Source organism: Sceloporus occidentalis, unplaced genomic scaffold (assembly GCF_023333645.1).
Source record: "Sceloporus occidentalis isolate IW3139 unplaced genomic scaffold, rSceOcc1.0.p SCAF_35, whole genome shotgun sequence".
Lineage (NCBI taxonomy): Eukaryota > Metazoa > Chordata > Lepidosauria > Squamata > Phrynosomatidae > Sceloporus > Sceloporus occidentalis.
Window position 1 is genome coordinate 8,230,579 of NW_028317015.1, and position 19,323 is coordinate 8,249,901.

General features: G+C 41.5%; 1 pseudogene; it reads right to left on the reverse strand.

The window, feature by feature from the left end:
- The window catches only part of LOC149298056 (pleckstrin homology-like domain family B member 1), a 44,802-nt pseudogene continuing 25,479 nt past the window's right edge, over positions 1–19,323 (reverse strand).

Sequence of the window (19,323 nt, forward strand, 5' to 3'; positions counted from 1 at the left end):
TTAATTCATGAACTGTGTGTAACCCTCAGCCCCAGTCACAATAACATCCATCCAAATCCTCATGGCTTCGGGCGACGGAGCTACCATGTAATACAACCGGTCGTGCGTCTTGACGCAGAACGTAAGCGCCGGGTTGGGACTCTATATTGGAGAAACAAGAAAAACACATATTTAATTTCATTTAAAAAAAAATCAAAAACGTGGTGAGTCCACAAGCCATCATTCTCCCCCGTTAATTTGTTCACCCTTTTATCATCTGAAATGGGTCCAATCTGCTAAAAATGTCCCTTGCTCACTGGGTTCATGCTTTCTCGTAACTGTTAAAAATACATTTTAAAAATGAAATCTAAGCAAATCTACAGTAGATTATCCCTGCTGCAGAAACGTAATCCTTTATAATGACGCGGGACAGAGCTGACATGCGGCACGCAAACACAGAATACTCTCAGTCTCACCCACCTCCTTCCACAGGGGCACAGAGAGAAAATCGGATATCTGCTACAGGGGACAAGAGATTCATTCAGTACAAATGAAAGCGGGATTATAACGGATTCGGGGCGAGACGGACATAATACACAATCTCACGTAGCAAAACAATCCCAATGCAAAACCGGAGGCATGCAGAAAAGAACCACACAGGGCATCCGTATACATAGAAAATAGCCTGAGACACAACTCTAAAGGGACAAGCAGATAGACCAGACAGGAACATACACACGTATGCTACATATAACGCACAAACTGAATGCTACCTACTGGGGAAAGAAAAATAATCATGATAAATGTCATGTAAATCCAATTACAGAACACTCATGCATAGCAGACCCGTGCAGTGATAAACAGACACCGCGTGTAGTGAGCCTTCATACAACGTATACATGCATGACACGATGCAATAAAAAGAAAGGTCCATGGGCTACAGCCCCTCCGTCCGCGTCAGACAGTACAAGAACGAAGAGTAGTCTGTGGCTGTAAAAGCTCTGTTTCATGCACCAGCGGTGCAAGCGTTAATACAGAAAAAAACCGCTTGGCATCCATGATTAAAAAGGGAACTGAGCGATGATATCAGTCTGCACCCCCACCATAGATCTAACTGTAAAGACTTCATAACCATTCATAACCTCTGTGTGCAAAGCGGCCCCAGTTATCATTTATTACAAGACCCCCTTTCCCTCCCTGGAAATGAAATAAATGCATTGGCAGGAGCGAAGAATCCCTCACCTACATGGAAAACGTTAATAGCAACTAACTTTTGGAAGCCAGGAAGGCTTCATATAACGCAATATAGCTACATCCAGCCAGTCACTCTATACGGAAAGCTAACTTTAACGTCAGGAAAATACTGGATTAAAGAAAAAAAACAAAAACAACAGACGGATTTTGTTAACATTATTTGTGTTTTTTAATGGTATACTTTATGCCTGTCATTAATTCTCAGTTTTTAGCTTGCTACACCGATGAAGACAGAAGGATGACTGGGACTTAGATGTGAAATTAATGTATGGATGTTTTAACAAGCAGAACTAGAAAAATCAGTACCGTATATTACATGGAGTAGCGGGACAAAAATATCAAGTGACAACCTACAAAAGGAATGCCAAATCAACAGCGCATATAATGCAACAACACCAAAAGCGTTTGGAAAATATATATATAATATATATATACCTGGTTCATACATCACACAGTGCCAGTAATAAAAGTATATAGTTTAACGGTTAGATCTTGATACCCAAGTATAATTTTTTACTTTTATAGAATATCTGTGTAATTTAAAAGGACACCGATATCCCTGACACCCCCGCTTTATAAGAATACATATTAAAGTGTTCTGGGTACTTTCTCGTGAATTCTTCCAAAATAAATATATAAATAAAAATGAAGCACTTATCTGATACAGAAAAGGCTGCCCCGCCTCCTCCGCTATTTTTGCCACTGATTGGCTACCTGAAGCCAATCAGTGGCAGGAAAGTCCCGCCATTGAAATCAATGTGGGGGGTATTTCCACATATGCACACAGGCCCCTACGCACCGCATTTGAAAGAGACGGCGGCAACTCGAGGAGAGAATATCACATGCAGGGAGATGCGTTCGACCAAAAGCACATATGATGGCTGGAGTGTCCATTTAATGATTAACTGGAATATATATAATATATAGATAATGTATAGATAATCTATATAATATAATAGATTTAGAGTTAGTCTATACTTTAGGGGTGGATTTATGTGATGACAAATTCATGTTCCTAAGCCTTCCTCTACTTATCACTTATCCATGTCATTGGTTCACAGCTCTTAAGAACTGGATTTGAATAATCCTTGTAAAGTACAATGATTTGAATTTTTTTTCTTTTGACTTTAGGATTGTGGAATCACCATTAGGCAAATAAAGCTTCAAACATGTAGACAAAAACGAAAAAACTGCATGAAACAGACTATGGTCAGAACTTATCATCAGGTATGAGAACACCGGAGTGATAAATACAGACAGGAAAGGACATTTGTGAATGAACACGACGGAAATGTTAAATGCAAGGCAATAAAAAGTTTCATACCAGCACCTTGAAGATGGATCGTTACCATTGGCACGTTATTGTCTATGTAGTTATTGTAATCATTCTTAATTGAAGAAGGTTCTAGAGCATAACCAAAAAGACTGATTGGGATCATTAGAAGTAAATACACGTGTCTGGCATTCAGGGCTGCAGAGTAGACACTTTGGCCAATGTCTGTGGAACCGCAGGGATCATACGTATTGATGTTTTTAAAAATTCAAATAAAATACTCAATACTCAAATTTGGTTTGCTCACTGTACAATAGAGAAATAATAAGCTACGGTCATGAACATAACTGTTCTACTGGAATGGACATCTGGGCATTCTATTCGGGTAAATCATAGTTGGCTGACCAGAATGACAACTAGAAGACTAATCACAACAACCCAGCACCATCGCCGGTTCTAAGCCATGAGTGATCACCGTTGTAGAGCACATAGACTGCTTTGTGACTTAGTAAATGGAACAGACGATATCCCTTGTACACACACAAATGCCATGTAAATCAGTATGTGATCTTAATCTTCCGCTTTGTAGGCACATGGTTAATTATACCAAGCAGCACATGCTGTTAAATAAAAACACCCAAATAGGCAGAGTGTATTTAGAGGCAGGTTATTCTCTGTAAAGAACACGTCTTGGATTAATAACAGTCCTGTAGTGTTTTAAAAGCCACGGGGCAGTTCAGTAACGAATGTAAGTAGTCGGGTTAGGGAAGAACGTGGTATCTGGTATACGTACAGATGCCAGGCTGAGATTAAAAATTCCTTTCTGTGAGTGAAGGAAGAGAAGTCATCTCAGTGAAATGGAAACAGTGAAGAACGAAGTAGGAAGAGGGAAAGCAGATGGAATGGAGTGAAAATGTGTTGGGGTTGAAGACAGGGTGGAACGGCAGACTGGGGGGCTAAAGGGAGACTCTGGTACACAAAAGGAACCCACCTTGGCTGCACTCCTCAGGTGGTCATAGTAAACTTCCTCTATTGCTTGGAAGTAGATAACACCTTTCAGCTTTGCCTCGTGTTTATCTGTACAGAGAAACAGATGTCATTGTCAAGTGAGATGTCCGATATATATAGGAATGTAATAATTCCAAATCAATAATAATTAGGACTACACATTAAATTAATAAACTGATAATTCAGGGAACCTAAGAGATAAATAGTTGTACAGCTTCATAGAACAAGGAGTATAAAATGTAAAACGAGCTGTAGGTTGAGACGGGACCTTCTCAACACTTTACTTGCAGCTTATCCATTTTTTTAGGCAACGCATGTAACCCCAGTTTTCAGCCGGCTTACCAACATAGTAGGACAGGGTGCGTTTAAGACGATCAAACACAAACCAACGTTTCTTCCATGATTTGATCTTGCCACCCATCTTGGTCAGAAAGCCACGGCACATCTTCTCGTTCAAGATGATGTGAGGACATGCGTCAACTGCATGGCCTGAAGACTCAACGTGAGAACGAAGGTCAAAATCTTCCTTCCGGATAGGAAGGTAGCGGGTCAGAGGACGAGCCTGATGGATGTGAAACGGGTTGTTAGTTTAAGTTAACACAAGGGACTCCGACTGCGACACGTTTGGCCAGAGTATTCAAACCTGTGAGAAATTTTTCTCTCTCATCTTCACTTCTTTATCCACCAGCCTTTGCCGATGCGCTGTCTCGTTTTGCAGACGTCTTTCCAGCTCTTCTCTCCTCCTCCTCTCATCTTCCAGTGCTTTCCGGCGGACTTCTACTTCACGCTCCTGGGAAAATATCAAAGTTCAGTTAAAAATATATACTGTGCATTAAAGTATAAAATAATCTCATTTTTTTTTTACAACATTAACAGACATTTCAAGCCCCCTAAACCCTGTAATAGTGCAATACTTTCCTCAAACAAACCAAAAATAAACAAATGAACTGCATAACCCAGAAACCCAAGTAAATATTCAGCAACAACAAGGTAAACGTACAAATAAATAAGTAGCAGTGTGTGCATGAAACTGGTGCCCAGCACACAGCAGGTTTAAGCTATCATCTGTATTATAACTCACCCTGGACTCTACAAGTCGCGCTCTCTCAGCATGAGCTTCAAGGAGCATTCTCTCCATCTCCTCGATCTTCAGCATATCCAAACCACTCGCACTGCCAAGAATAAGAGTAAGGAGAGAAGATGAAGGCTGAGAGCACATTATCATGACAGAGCACGTGAAGCCGACAAGAGCGGTTCAGATGGAGACTGGGACATACAGGACGCAACCTCACCTTGACATGTTATCCGGCGAACATGCAGAATTCCCAGTGGATACACTGGTGTCTAGACTGTCGGAACTCTCCAGGCTTAGGGTATCATAGCCATGCGTGGGGTCGTCATCTCGTGAATGAAGGTTTCTCTGGTGGTGTAGAATAGAGTGGTGCATGATGGGTGGGTATGCTTGATGGGGCACCGCGTGAAGTGACTCCCACTGAGAGTGGGCCTCAACAGCTGCCCGCTGTTTCAACTCTGCAAGGCGCCGGCGCTGCTCCTCTATAACTTGCTGGCCTGCAAAAGACTCCGTTTGTTACTACCATGTTTGAAATGCTCACTACCTTGTTGAAATAAAAAGGCATGCAGAACAATGTAAAAATGTTTCACATTTCTTGCCTTGTACGGAGAACCAGTGCATTAATATCCAGGACCATGACCAATCAGGACGCTTATTAAAGGGGTTTTGGTGCTCATCATTGCCATGATAGGACCAATAAAGAAAATGCAACATTGCCTTCAGTAGAGAGGTGGGAACATACTCGCTCCCATGTTATCCATATTATCTTTGAATTTAACCCTTAATTCAGGTGTGCCGCCTACAAACGGGACAGTAAGGTAACTGTTCTTAAAGAGTCAAACTTGCGAATTCAGAGTCACAAAGAACACTCATGCGTACAACTAATACGTAAGAAAAAATGCTGACGCTGCGGCCCACACAGTAACATTACATCCTTCCATCTTTAATTCACCTTTTCTCTGTTACACAATCTTTTGCATTGTTCTATAAAGTAGATCATCCAAACTAAAACTGGTCACTTCTTTATAATGGGGCATTTACAAACCAAGCCTACATTAAAACATGCAGCAGAGGCATCCCAGCACTATGTTACCTAAATCCTCATATTTATAAAGAAGAAGGGATTGGCCATCATAATCTACAATGATGCCCCATGAGTGACATGCAGGAGAGGTATCACACAGCAAGCTGCCTGGCTACCTGTGACATCAGATGGAAGAGACTCCTCTCTGTTCAGATCATCTGCTAGAGAGACACACACAGGGATATTTGAGACATGGACTGAACGCGTGGCACACATTACAACAGGGCAGGGAGGAAGTCACGGTAAAACAAATAAAAAAAAGGGATTACCAAAATAATTTTTGGTGTGTGCAAGGAGAATAGTGAGAGCGACACACTTTAAATGAAAGGTGCACAAAAACAAGTGAGGGTAATGTTTGGACTTCCGGCAGCTACGAGCAGATCTGTGACATGGCACCGAGGACCCCTCACCTTTTTGCTGTAACGCGAGCTGTCTCTTGCTCTGAATGTCCTGTAGAGTGACTGCAAGCCCACGAGAAAGGCTGCCGGTGTTGTTCTGTGACAGAGGTGCACTCTGGGAAAGAAGAAAGCAGGTACTCAATAATCCAGACACTGTAGAACCGGATTCTTTTGCATACATGAAATACAAGTTAGTATATCTGAATCGTCTCCACCTACCTTTGGGGATACGCTTCTTCCAAGTGTGGCGACTGAGAAGTGAGAAGAAGCAGGAGACAATGTTTTCATGCGCGGAAGTGTGCCTCCACCTTCAATTTCTGTCCGGGAGCGTGAAATCTAGAGCCAAATTTAGGTATTTTAGAAGGAAAATAACACCAAAAAACAGACAATGTGTATATATATATATATATATATATATATATATATACATACACAGATGAATACATTTACATGCTGTGTGCACACACACTAAGGACCTATTTACTTAACTGCAGGTGAAATTAAACATTTCAATTCACTAAGCAGATCGTGTTAATTGTAGCCTCTTTCACAGTATGCAGTCACCGAGGTAAGGCCGACATAATACGCAAAACTTTCAGCTCACAGCAGCCAGCAATGGATTGAATAAACCATTACACTTGTTATTGAACACTGTAAGAGCAGGTGCTATTAAATAATGCATTATCGCCCTCTAAACATACTATATATCCCAGCATGTCTTTCTTTGGCATGCTACCCCCTGCTTGGGAAACAACGTGTAAACATGTACTCTGTATATGGACACGCATCCATTCACCATTACTTTGTGCCATACATTGTGCATCTTGCTCCATGCCATATGCAGGAATGTAGTCATTTCTAAGTTATAACGCATGTATTATATACTCATTAATAATTGCCATTGGGAAAGGGTGTGGGGCACACAACCGATTACCTGTAGGGTTTTACGGGACGAGTAAACTTTGGCAGGGAGAGGAGGAGGGGAAGAAGGAGGAGAAGAGGAGGAAGAAGGGACGGACACAGTTTCCGTGTAACAAGTCTCTGAATCAGGAACGGGAGCTACAGGGAGACACTCAGAAGGTGGAGAATCCACCTACAAAAGAGGTACACGGGGAAGAAAAGCAGTGGAAGAGATTGAGACAGAGTGACATTGAATGTGCTGGGATACAGAGAGAGAAATAATAAAAAGTAATGCAAAAAATATATAGAATAGAAAGACAATTATATATATATACCAAATATAAATGATAAAGACTGATAGCAAAGAACAAAAATAATAAATAAAATGCATAAAAAAGATATAGATTAAATGAGGCAAACCATAAAGATTAAAATAATAAAAAGCGGAGATGGAGTGGACAAACCTCCAGAGAGGTGGAGGGAGAGGAGGATGGACAGGAGAGATGAACAGCGAGTAGACCCTCTGGGGAAACGGCACAAGAGGTAGAATCTGCACAGGTGTTGGAGGTGGCCGGGCCAGCAGGCATGGCCTCCAGGATATCATGTAGCTCGTCTAAAGTGATATACTAGGAGGAGATAATCTGGCTGTGATTCAAATAATGGCAACAGCATTACATAAAGGAAAAAGAGCCAATCTATTTTTTCCCCAATACAGAATACATTACCAAATACAATGAAATAAAGTTCAGATTTAAGAAAAAACTGTCATCTAGTGAGAATTTCACATAAAAATAAACAAACCCTGAATGACTAGTGATGATCTCTAGTAATAATCATAATAATCTGGACCTAAAAGGCTGTTTCCCAATAACATATATTCTGCTAGCAGAGCTGGAGATTCTGGATATATTGTGAATGCAGGATTTAGGAAAAATGGCAGACCCACTTTAAGGTCCAGATTCTTTTAATTGGAAAGAACATAAATGGTCTTCAAAACTATTTCAAAAATCATGCAATTCATTAGTAAGTATATAGTGGCAAGAAAAAGTAAGCGAACACTTTGGAAGTAGCTGGTTTTCTGCATTAATTGTTCATAAAATGTGATCTGATCTACATCTAAGTCACAAGTATAGACAAACACAATGTACTTAAACAAATAACACACAGACAATGATAATGTGTCATGTTTTAATTCAACATTCATAGCGCTGGAGGAAAAACTAAGTGAACCCTTGGATTTAATGAGTGGTCAAACGTCTTTTGGCTGCAATTACCTCAAACAATCGCTTCCACCAGTCCTCCACACAGAGCTGCTTAAGCTCAGCCATATTCTAAGGATTTTATTTTTTGAAATCATTCTGTAGTAGATGTACTTTGATGTTTAGGGTCATTGGCCATGTTACACAACTTCTACGGAGCTTCAGAAGGCTAACAGCAATCCTGACATTATCCTGTATGATACCTTTATAAGCTGTACAGGCCCCGAGACAGCAAAGCAGCCCTAAATCATGATGCTCCCTCCACCGTACTGTGTGTTCTTCCCAAACAATTCAACCTTAGTTTCTTCAATCCACAAAATATCTTCCAGGAGCATTGTGGAGTGTCAAGGTGCTCTTTAGCAAACTTTAGGCTAACAGTGACTTAAAATTGGAGAGCAGTGACTCCTCTGTGGTGTCCTGCCATGGGATGTCTGCACATGATAGACTCATTAACAGCGACGTTATCCAGTCCCAGTGATTCCTTCAAACCTTTAGCTGTTACTCCAGGGTTCTTTTTTACCTCATTGAACATTCTGTGTTGTGCCCTTGGAGACATCTTGGCTGGGGTCCTCTTCAAGAGAGAGAAGCCACAATACCAAACTGTCTCCATTTATGAACAATTTGTCTGGCTGTTGACTTGTGAATATGTAAACTCCTCGAGATTAATTTCTAACCCTTTCTAGTGGATTGTTGATTTGAAAAAATGTCTTTGTTGTGAGGTATGGCTCACATCAGCATCCAACACCCAACCCACACTGCCAATGTTTGAATGATGTATTCAATATGGACAAGGACAATGCAATACTTTAAGGGTTAAAACAGATTATGTTTGTTCATTATTGTAAGTTAGACAAAGATCATATCATATCAAGACAAATGTATATGCTGGAAATTACAACGGGTTCATCTACATTTCTTGCCACTGTATATATAGTGTTTTCTAGCTGTTTCTGTCTAGGTACTGACAGACCATTTTGTGGGAGGAATGAGAAGTGTACCTCAGAGTCGGCAGTAAGATTTGCGGAAGAAAGGGAAGGGTGTGCAGGAACAAGAGGTGAAGAGCTGTACAAGCGCAGAACGTCAGAGAGGCACAGGTATTCCTGGAAGCAAGTTAAGGGGTAAGCCAAAGGCAGATAAAGAGAGGGAGAGGGACAGAGAGAGAGATAGAAAGGGGGGGGGGGGGAGAGAGAGGGGGGGCAGAGAAAGAATGAGACATACACAGAGAGAGAATAAAAGAAAGAGAGATGGATAGAAATATGCATCAGGCTTTTTTTCAATTTAAGCAGCAGCCAGAAAGCAACACAAATTCACACAACATACACCAACCCATACAGCACTCAACATCTTACACTTGGAGCCATGCAGATTTTAAGTCTGCAGTAAGTAGTTAATAGTAACAGGCACCAAAGGCTATTCACTAAACAGCTTATATAGGAGTAACAAAGAAATAAAAAATGTAATGTTACTGCAATGTAACTCCACACTGATTTTAGTGAATAAATCCCATTTGCAGGATTGCAAGCAGCATCAGTTTGGGACAATAAGCAGTCATTAGCCTTAGAGATGTCCTGTGTAGAGGTAAATTAGTAAGAATGCATCGGCAGTTTGGGAATTATATCAAAATCTTCCCCTTCACCATTACTCCCGTTCATTTGTAATCAATTTTTTTGTGGCCTCCACACAATTCAATTTATCATTTGGGGAAAAATGTCACAACCTTTTTCGAAAAAAAAACCCCTTCCTTCGTAAACGCATTATACAGTTTGGTTAAAGTATTACCGAAGCCCTTGTCGGTGTAGGTAGACATACGAACCCTGAATGCTTGATTAGAGGGTGAATGTCAGGTACCCCTTTGGCATGGCATTCTAACAAAATGTCCTTAGCAAGGGTTTGACAACGACCAGAAAACTGATGTAATTATTGTGTATTGGCAATTATGATTTCACCTCTCTGAGAGCTGCAGACCCAGTGGAGAATCCCCGGCGCCCAGTCACAGCTTGGTATCGTCGTTCCAAATGAACCAACTTCTCCTTTTCCTATATAAGACAATGTCATAGGTTAAAGCAAGGAGAAGAATCTGAAGTACCATTTCATGTTAATATGTGTAGTAATAGTATGTACCAGCGCTGGTTACCTTGTGTAGTTGCAGTAGTGCTGAACTCCTTTCCTGCCCGAGACGTTCAGAATCCTGTGCAGCCTGAATACGGATCTGATTTGCCTGGAGCTCCAAAGCTGCCAAGCGCTCCTGTTATACAGATTATTATTTAGTAATGTAACTCTTTCAGAGTGACAGACTTGGATATTGCCTACTTTTTACAGATATCTCAATATGCCACCATCCCATGTTCCACATGTCTTTTTCAATAAAGGAAAGAAGAAAACACCCTCTTAATCTCCTCATTGCACCTTTTTGTTTAATGTCTTTTTATTAAGGCTCTGCCCTTCCTCCAGAGTGTCATGTCCATGAATCTCACCTCAAACATTCTACAAGCTTACTCCTTCTGAATGACACCCAAAAGCCAATGTGCCATGTAAATATTGTATTTCTCCCTCACCTTTCTGTGGGCTATGCTCCTCTGACACTCTCCCTTGCTCTGTAATAATTGTTGAGTCCTGGTCTCACGTTCTTCCTCCAAACGGCTCTCCTTCTCTAGCTGCTGGAACTCCAGATCCTCAAACAGTTTCATCTGGGTATCCAGGTGCTCAGTTTCCTGGACAGCCGTAGAATAGATTTAGATGCCAAGGATGGGGCTCCAAAACACATGGTGATACAAGTCACACAAAATAAAAGCAAGAGCCACACAACGATACTGCACAGTCACCAGCCATGGAATAAAATACCCAGCAGGATACTAAAGTCACTAACCATAAAAAACATTCACCTAGCTATAAGATGCTTGAGTACAGAGTTCCAGACCCGCAGGAGAGCCATCAAGCACTAGTCTGCAGACTGTCAAGGATGTCAAAGAATACAGACAATCAGTTTGTACATGGCCAACAAAGAAGAGTTAGAGGTGTTCTGTCTCATAGGAAATATTTCCAAGTAGCGACTGAGGGCAGTATGGAAATTACATCCAATTTTAACAATCTAGAGATTTTGGGTGAGCTACATGGCATACTTGCCGTTCCCACCAACTACAAAAAGTAAAATTTTTAAGAAGACTAGACTTTATCTATACAGCATAAAAACATATCAATGCTGCCCCATTTAATGTATGGTGCACTATGCTATGGTTAGCGTGCATACGCTCAATTGGTGCCTGATGTCTGTATTCCTGAGCCATTTGACAGGGCTTCCCATTAACCGAAACGCCAACAATGATCCCACACCAATTCCTCTCCCAGTCACAGGATGGTAGACCATACCGCAAAAATTACAATCAGATGTCACACACGCTAACACCACCACAGATACCAAACACACACACCAATATCAATTGAGAAACAGAAGAAATATATAATTAAACTTTTAAAATGGCGAAATGCAGAACGGAATCTTTGAAACACGATGATTGTTTTGATTCATCATATTTAACACGCAGTATTTTTTCTGATTTTTGAATGAGGAAACTCTTTTGGTGTGACCAAATAACCACACGCAGTGTTTTATCACACGCACACATACTCAGGTTTACCAAATCCCATTGGGTAAGAGGTTAGTGAGTGTTAAGGGACAGTTATCAGTCAACATACAACATATGAACAAGCTTCGTCTGCAGAATCCCTCGCACCCAGAGAATGAGACTTGTGTATTTGGTGGACAAAATACACAGCGGGTGTGCAAGGTGAAACACAGGCAGAGGGCAAGATGTACTTGTTGTCTTTGTGTACTGGGAAGTTATGATACAAGGAGCTGTTTATGTTTGATGGGGCATAGAGGAGGCAATGCAATGTTTAATAAGAGCAGTGAGCTCCATGATGAAAAAACAGATCATATATAACAATAATTTGGGGAAACTAAAGAACATTGTTTATGATGGTAGGGAAATATCTGTATTGGATAGTTAAAAGCCTGTGCACGAGGATAAACGTGCAAATGGAGTGTAAAAGGAGAGTGCTTTCAATGTACGATGGTGTAGAAAGCTGTCTATAAATGAGAGAGCCTTGTGCCAATAGAATAGTTTGTGGTTAGCAGGAGCTCTGCATGTGTGAGATCGAGAAAGAAGTCTGAAGGTACGGAGAGTAAGAGGTTTGGACGTAGACTGAGGCATGTACACATGTGCGTAATGAGGAGTGGTGTGTGACAAATAGCTGTGCCAGGGAGTGTCCGCTGGTGGCACACTGACCCGTTGGAGCTGGCACTGCACCTGCTCCCGCAGAGCCTCGGGGCAGTTATGGAGCTGCCTCTGCAGGTCGCGGTGAGAAAGCTGAACGCTCTGCATTTCCATCCTCTGCTGCTCCAGTTTTTCCCGTGCCTAAATTCCGAGGGAGTATCCAAAAGACAAAACGGGGAACAGGACACAGCACTGTAACCTCAGCCATGCACAGGCAAATTAAGTAAAAAAATAAACAAAGAGAGAAAAGCAAAAGGCACAGAAGACAGGAGAGAGAGAGAAAGAGAGAAAGAGAGAAAGAGAGAGAGAGAAAGAGAGAGAAAGAGAGAGAAAGAGAGAGAGAGAGAAAGAGAGAGAGAAAGAGAGAGAGAGAGAGTCAGCCAAGAGGAGAAAACAGGACAGAAGAGGAAGTCATGAAAGATTATGTAAAGAAAAGGGTAAGAATGGACTGGAAAATGTAAAAGAATGATAGAAAAAAAAGGCGAAAGAAGGATGAGACACTGTGTCATTGCCATAGAAAAATTGCAGAGCATTAAGATATCCAGTAAAATTAACCCCTTCAGTGCCACAGGGGGCTGCAACAGATCACTGTACATACTGATTGTATTCCAATACAAAGTGATTCAAGCGCTAACTAGGAGTTGTGGTGGACTGAAATATTTCATCATCAATGACTTCACTAGGCATCACGATTTGCCATCACAAGTCACCCCTGAAGGAAGGGCAAACCTGGGCCGCGCAATGGAAAAGTTAAAACTTGGAGATTGGTAGAATTGCACCTTGACATTTTTTATCTTGTTTTGGCAGACAAGCACTCCTTCTTGAAGGAGAACATATACTGGTTAACGCTTTAAAATACATAGGTGTGACATGAGGATGAAACATTTCATTCCACCAGTGTGTATATATTATGTATATATGTTTGTATATGTTCAGCATGAGTGGGGCGATACTCAAGAGCTTTATGCAGCAGAACACACTATAGTTCTGTTTCTATACATCTGTATACAGTAAGAGGGATTTAAAACATCAACATATAAATATTCTACACATATCACAATGTTAACAAGCAAAATATACTCAACGTAATCATACAGAACATTTTGTATGCAAAGTTTAACATAGTAAAAAGTAGCATACGTGGGTGAATTCATTGCATGGCCTCCCGGCATTAATATACAGCGCAGCGTCTTACAGCATGCATAATGGACAAATGGAAGGGAGCATTAGTTTCGTTAGCGCTGGGGGTTAATGACAACAAATAGAACAAATTGATTGGCTTAAGGTCTGACCAATAGAATAGCTAACAAATACAATAAGACATTCAATTCACCTGTTCTATTTATAAGCACAGGTATGCATATCATTTTATATATCACCACTTTCATCAGCTAATCTGATCATACTATGCCTCTTATTATTTATATAGCATCAATATATTCTGCAGAGCTGAACTATACAACATGAATCCTCTATATTACACCTCGAACGGTGTTTATAATGTAGTCGATGCACTTTATGTCTTCAATGACCTTCAAAGTTCTACTACCATGGAAGTTTGAGTCATGAATAGCCTTCAGTCTAAACGATCCAGACATCTTTCACAGCCTTAATTATAATATATACCATTACGTATGTAATTTTATAGCATCCGAATACAGCACTACGGAATATGATGTCGCTATATATAAAACAAATAATTTTGTCTACCTAGTAACATACATTTCGGTAAAATACAAGAACACTTATTTAGGTATAATCCAGATTTGGAACTAGAAAACTTTCCAGAAATTCACAGGCTAAATGGGGTAGTTGCCCAGGACTATAAACCGTCAGGGGCCACTGGCTAGTAAGCATAAGTGAATAACCAACAAACATTACTTTTTGCCATGAGCTATTTAACACAAATATAAGTTCAATAAACACTAATAGCATGACAAGAACAAGGAGCCAGAGTTCTAAATAGGAAAATAGTCACAAGCATCTCTGGCAATGAAGGGGTTAAAACTGAACTGGAGCATTCCACAACTGCTATCCAAGATAATCTAATTTGGTATTTAAAATACAAATACATATATTAAATAAACTAAACACCTTTCCTTAAATATTTAGAATGAAAGGGGGGAGACAGAAACAGAATAGAGCTGGTTGTGAAGGTATCGGGTTTGAGATGGTCAGATGTTTGGTACCTTTTCCTTCTCTTTCTGGATGTCGTTCTCTAGAGTGGTCAGGCTGTCCTGCAGCTGCTGAACCATCCTCTGCTCTTGCTGCAGCTGGGAGAGCTCAGCTTCCCGTTCTCCCTGTAGGAGAGCACGTTCCATTTCCGCCTGTAAACAGAGAGGAGAAAGGAGTCTCAAAGACTCTGGAGGATATTCAACCTTACCGCTGACTTAATGCTTAGGAAAGTAACTCCCGCAATACTTCCTCCAACAAGAGACATCACAGTCCATACATTTGTTGCTGCTGTTGCTCACCTCTCTAGCACTCTCCTGGAGCTGTCCCTCTAGTTCAGTCACTCTGCTCTTCAGCTGGTCTACGCGGCTCAGCGTCTGTCTGCGCTGCTCCTCCAGGGTCAGCACGTCCATGCTATCTGTTGGTCCGCCATCCTCCTGCTAGGAAAGATCAAGGTAGGCAAGACAAGTTAAATCTTGAAACAGGAAAAAGTGCTTCATAGCAACATTACACACTATTTACAACTTAAACCGACCCGTAATCCTACTCTATATTCAGATGTTCAAATTGAATGTCTCAGTCGTAAAGGAGAACTGATGCCATCATATCTTTTAATACATTAATTTATGATAAAAGTACTTATAGCTTATATTTTGTTCAGTGTATTGATTTTATGTGATTAAATATTGAGAAATAAGGAATAATTAGCAGTGCACAATGCCAGTCAGCAGCTACAAAGCCCAAAAAGATATTGGCATGAGTAAAAAAAAAGGAGGATATCCTCTTGCCTCTTTACAAGTTAATGGTAAGATCTCACCTTGAAAACGAGGTGCAATTCTAGGCTACGGTCCTTGAAAAGGAAACTATAGAACTAGAAAAGGTGCAAAGGAGGGCCACAAAATTAACAAGGGGAATGGAAGATCTTAGTTATAAAGGAAGACTAAAAATGTTGCATCTATATAAGCTAGAAAACCAGCATCTTAGAGGGGATATTATAACATAGTATAAATATGAGCAATATATAGAGATCTCCAGTGACCTGTTCATTAACAGAAATGTACAAAGAACCAAAGGTCATCCTCTGAGACTGGACCATCGAAGGTTTTAATAAAGGACTCTTTACAGGAAATGCAATAAAAGGTATGATATTAACTCCCAAGGTGCTATCATACACAATGGTGCCTTTAAAATAGGCTTGGAGAAATCCGATTGCCTTTTGGAGTCAATAAGGCCCCCCCCAAGTGGCTAAATTCAAAATACAGCTAAATTGAGGTGGGGGGGGGGGGTTGCTTTCTCTTTTTAGATCAGAAGCAGGGAGGATAGGTAGGGTTGAACTTGACGGACAAACTACGGAATGTACAACGTAGAACTAAAAGAAAAACCAAAGGTACATTTGGCAACCCTAATACATAACCACCAAGTGTTTCAGATCGCTGGAAAAGAGAGAGCAATATAGAAATGAAATCGAGCCAGGCAGATAAACACACAAAGAAAGAAAAAAGAAAAAATTCAGCGCATACCTAGCGAATTCCACTCAAAAAACACCTAAGGCATAAACACTGGAGATCTGCTAAGCCCACCACTATGTCAAAGTACCCACAGTTTGGGGAGTCCTATCTAGTTTTTTTATCTAAATAGGTTATCAGGGAGCTGAATCACTGGGACTGCATTGCACTTTAACCCAACAAGATAAACTCATACAATGCGCATGATTCATAAAAATTAAGCTAGGGGACAAATGTTATTCATAAAAATCAAGAACTTCAGGCTGGATGGCTGCGCCACAAGAACCCTTCCAAATGACTTTTCGTTATACATTAACCTTAACTATACAAAACAGACATGTTCTAGAAACGAGGTAGCGAACATACAAAAAGCATGATAGGGTTTACAAGACCCGAAAACAAGGATACACATTTCTTACTCTCTGGCCTCCTATGTGATATAATAAACATAGTGGCTGTGGTTGGTGAGACGGTAAACTGTCCCATTACGCAAGATTAAGAGTGGGAGAAATCTGGGTATCAATCGGATGACAGCACATTCCAGAATATGGTTTACAGGGGGTGTTTAATAAAGAAAGAAGCGCTTTAACTATATTAAGAAAGAGAATTACCAAATGCTAAGCTTTAAGCAATGCACCCGTCACCATGTGGCCAAGAAGACCAAGCATTTACATGCAGGCATCTAGTAATACAAGAGTGACGTTAATCATCATTAGCCAACAATCTATATTGTGACCCAAACAGATAATCACTCTGGTTTTCGAACGATGCGCTTGCACACCCCACACACACAGTTTTTAAAGGCTGCCTATTCACTTGTATAGTGCCGTTACCTCTGTTCCTACGTACTCATCTGTACGTCTGATATATGTAAAGCACTCAGCCTTTACACGTCCCGCAGAAGTTACCCCAGCCTCACCTCGTGCTGAGTACTCTCCGTGCTGCTGTTTTCTTCCCTTTGCATCTCCTCGTCGTTCTGCTCTCCTCGCGCTCGCATTCTGTTCCCAGCGTTCTCCAGCACAGGGGTCCTACTGCTCTCCCATGACGGTCTCCGTGTGCGGAGAGATGCACTTGACTCCTCTGCGCCCCCAAGTGAGGGGAAGGCCCTTAGTTCATCCAAGTGAGGAGAGGACCCCGTTTCGTCAGTCTTGCTGTATTCGGCACACAGGTTTAAGATGGTCTCCAGCCTCTGGCGCTCCTGAAAATGAAAGAGTGAGGTATTAAATGACCAAGCAATTACACAAACTACATCACGGTATGGAAATGCAGGCCTCGCAGGTGTTAATGTTTAACTCTTGGCTTGATTTTCTTCATTCTGGGTTATGACATAGGAACATTATTATTCAAAACTGGTTTTAATTTTGCCTTACAGATTTCTTTAAGGAACTGTAGCAGAAGTCCTAAATCTGAGCGCACAAAAGGTTAAGGAAAGCTAACCCTCCCCCGACATTTACTTCCAGACCCATGACCCTGTGCCCTCTCAGGCGTAGACAGAATAAATAAGAAATGCTTAACATCTGGGAGATCTGAGCCAAGACAAAGACACAATAAGGGATTCAGAGAAAGTGAGACAAGCACAGACAGGGAGTTATTTCTGTGTGCGGTCATATAACCAGGAACAAAGAAACATACAAAGGTTTACATATACACAGAACAGCAAGAGCAGAGCTGCTGTCCGCACACAGGTCCCAGCAGTCCCGATGTGTCTGTCCTAACCGCTCACTACACAGAACCCCCCCCCCGGCTCAATGTGATCGGCCCCTCCTATACATATGCAAACACGGACACGTACTTCACACGGACACACCTGGCTTTATCAGTCTCACCTGTCGGCGCCCAACATGCTGCATTCTCTATGAAGGCACCCAAGAGGTTAAAGACGCCTCCTCACACATAACAGGCTGCAGGAGCTTAAAACACCTTCTGCGTTCCTGACTGCACACGTAGGAGCTCTATAGAACGGCTACTTATTCAGTCGTGTGCACCAGATCCGTGACATGTACAGAAATCATGCTATGTGACCAAAACGCAGATCCAGCTTCTGTGCCCTATATTGCCTGGGCTTTGGTAGGAAGTAACAGCCAGCGGGATAAAGCTTCTGCAAGCAATAATCTCAGACCCTGGCCGGGGCATGGTGCAGACATGGTCCCAGATTTTGGTCTCATATAGCGTAATTATTCCTATACAGACTTTCCTTCATCATCTAGGATCTGCGTGATGCGGGGCAGAACATGTAGAGTTAATAACATCCCCGTCCTAATGCTCTTGACACCATGCCTCATTCTAACGCTGAAAGGACCCATTGGCTCCACGTGAACACAGATGACAGGACAATGTGATAAGCATCTGATATTGCTGCCTTACTGTGTATTAGTAAACGAAAAGGATATGTATTAACTAAACAATCATATGACGTTGGCGGTACCCCCAAACAGGGTGCGTGCGGAAAAGTCTCGGCAGAGCTGCTCGGCCCCCCGAGAATGCATGTGTACAACGCTACAGAGTTTGATGGCGCTATATATAAAACAATAAATAGTAATAATAATGTGAACACGGTGTGCATGCGTTACAAATTTTTACAATTTTACAAATCAATCACCAAGCGCTTCAAGGATAAAGAAACACTCGACAGCAAGTTCCAGCTCGCATCACGCAGCGACGGCCGGATACCTGAACGAAGTATTAGGACGGGCGGGCTGTGCTAACCTGATGCCAAATGTATACTGTACACGATCCAAAACGCCATCTGCGGGTGGCCGGCACAGTGTACATGCGCCACTATAACCATCTTGGATTGGTGCGTTTTGAAACCTCATTTCTAAACTTGTTTCAACCTTACGCTCACCGCCATGGATCGCTCACCGCCATGGATTGCGTGTCCTCTTCTCCTGTTTACACAAGAGGTAATGAAGGAGATCCTTCCGTGTACACATCTACAAAGTCCCCTACTGTAAAACTCTCCACAACCAATGCCACGCAGCGAAAAGCCTCGTACGCACCAACGTACGAACTCAGAGGAGGAAGACACTGCACAGCCCTAATATTCAAACGGCACTATCAATTTATTTACCCCTTAAAATGTGTCATTGGACAAATCTCTATATATAATATATAAAATCAATCTCACACCCTATGCTGTTCTTGT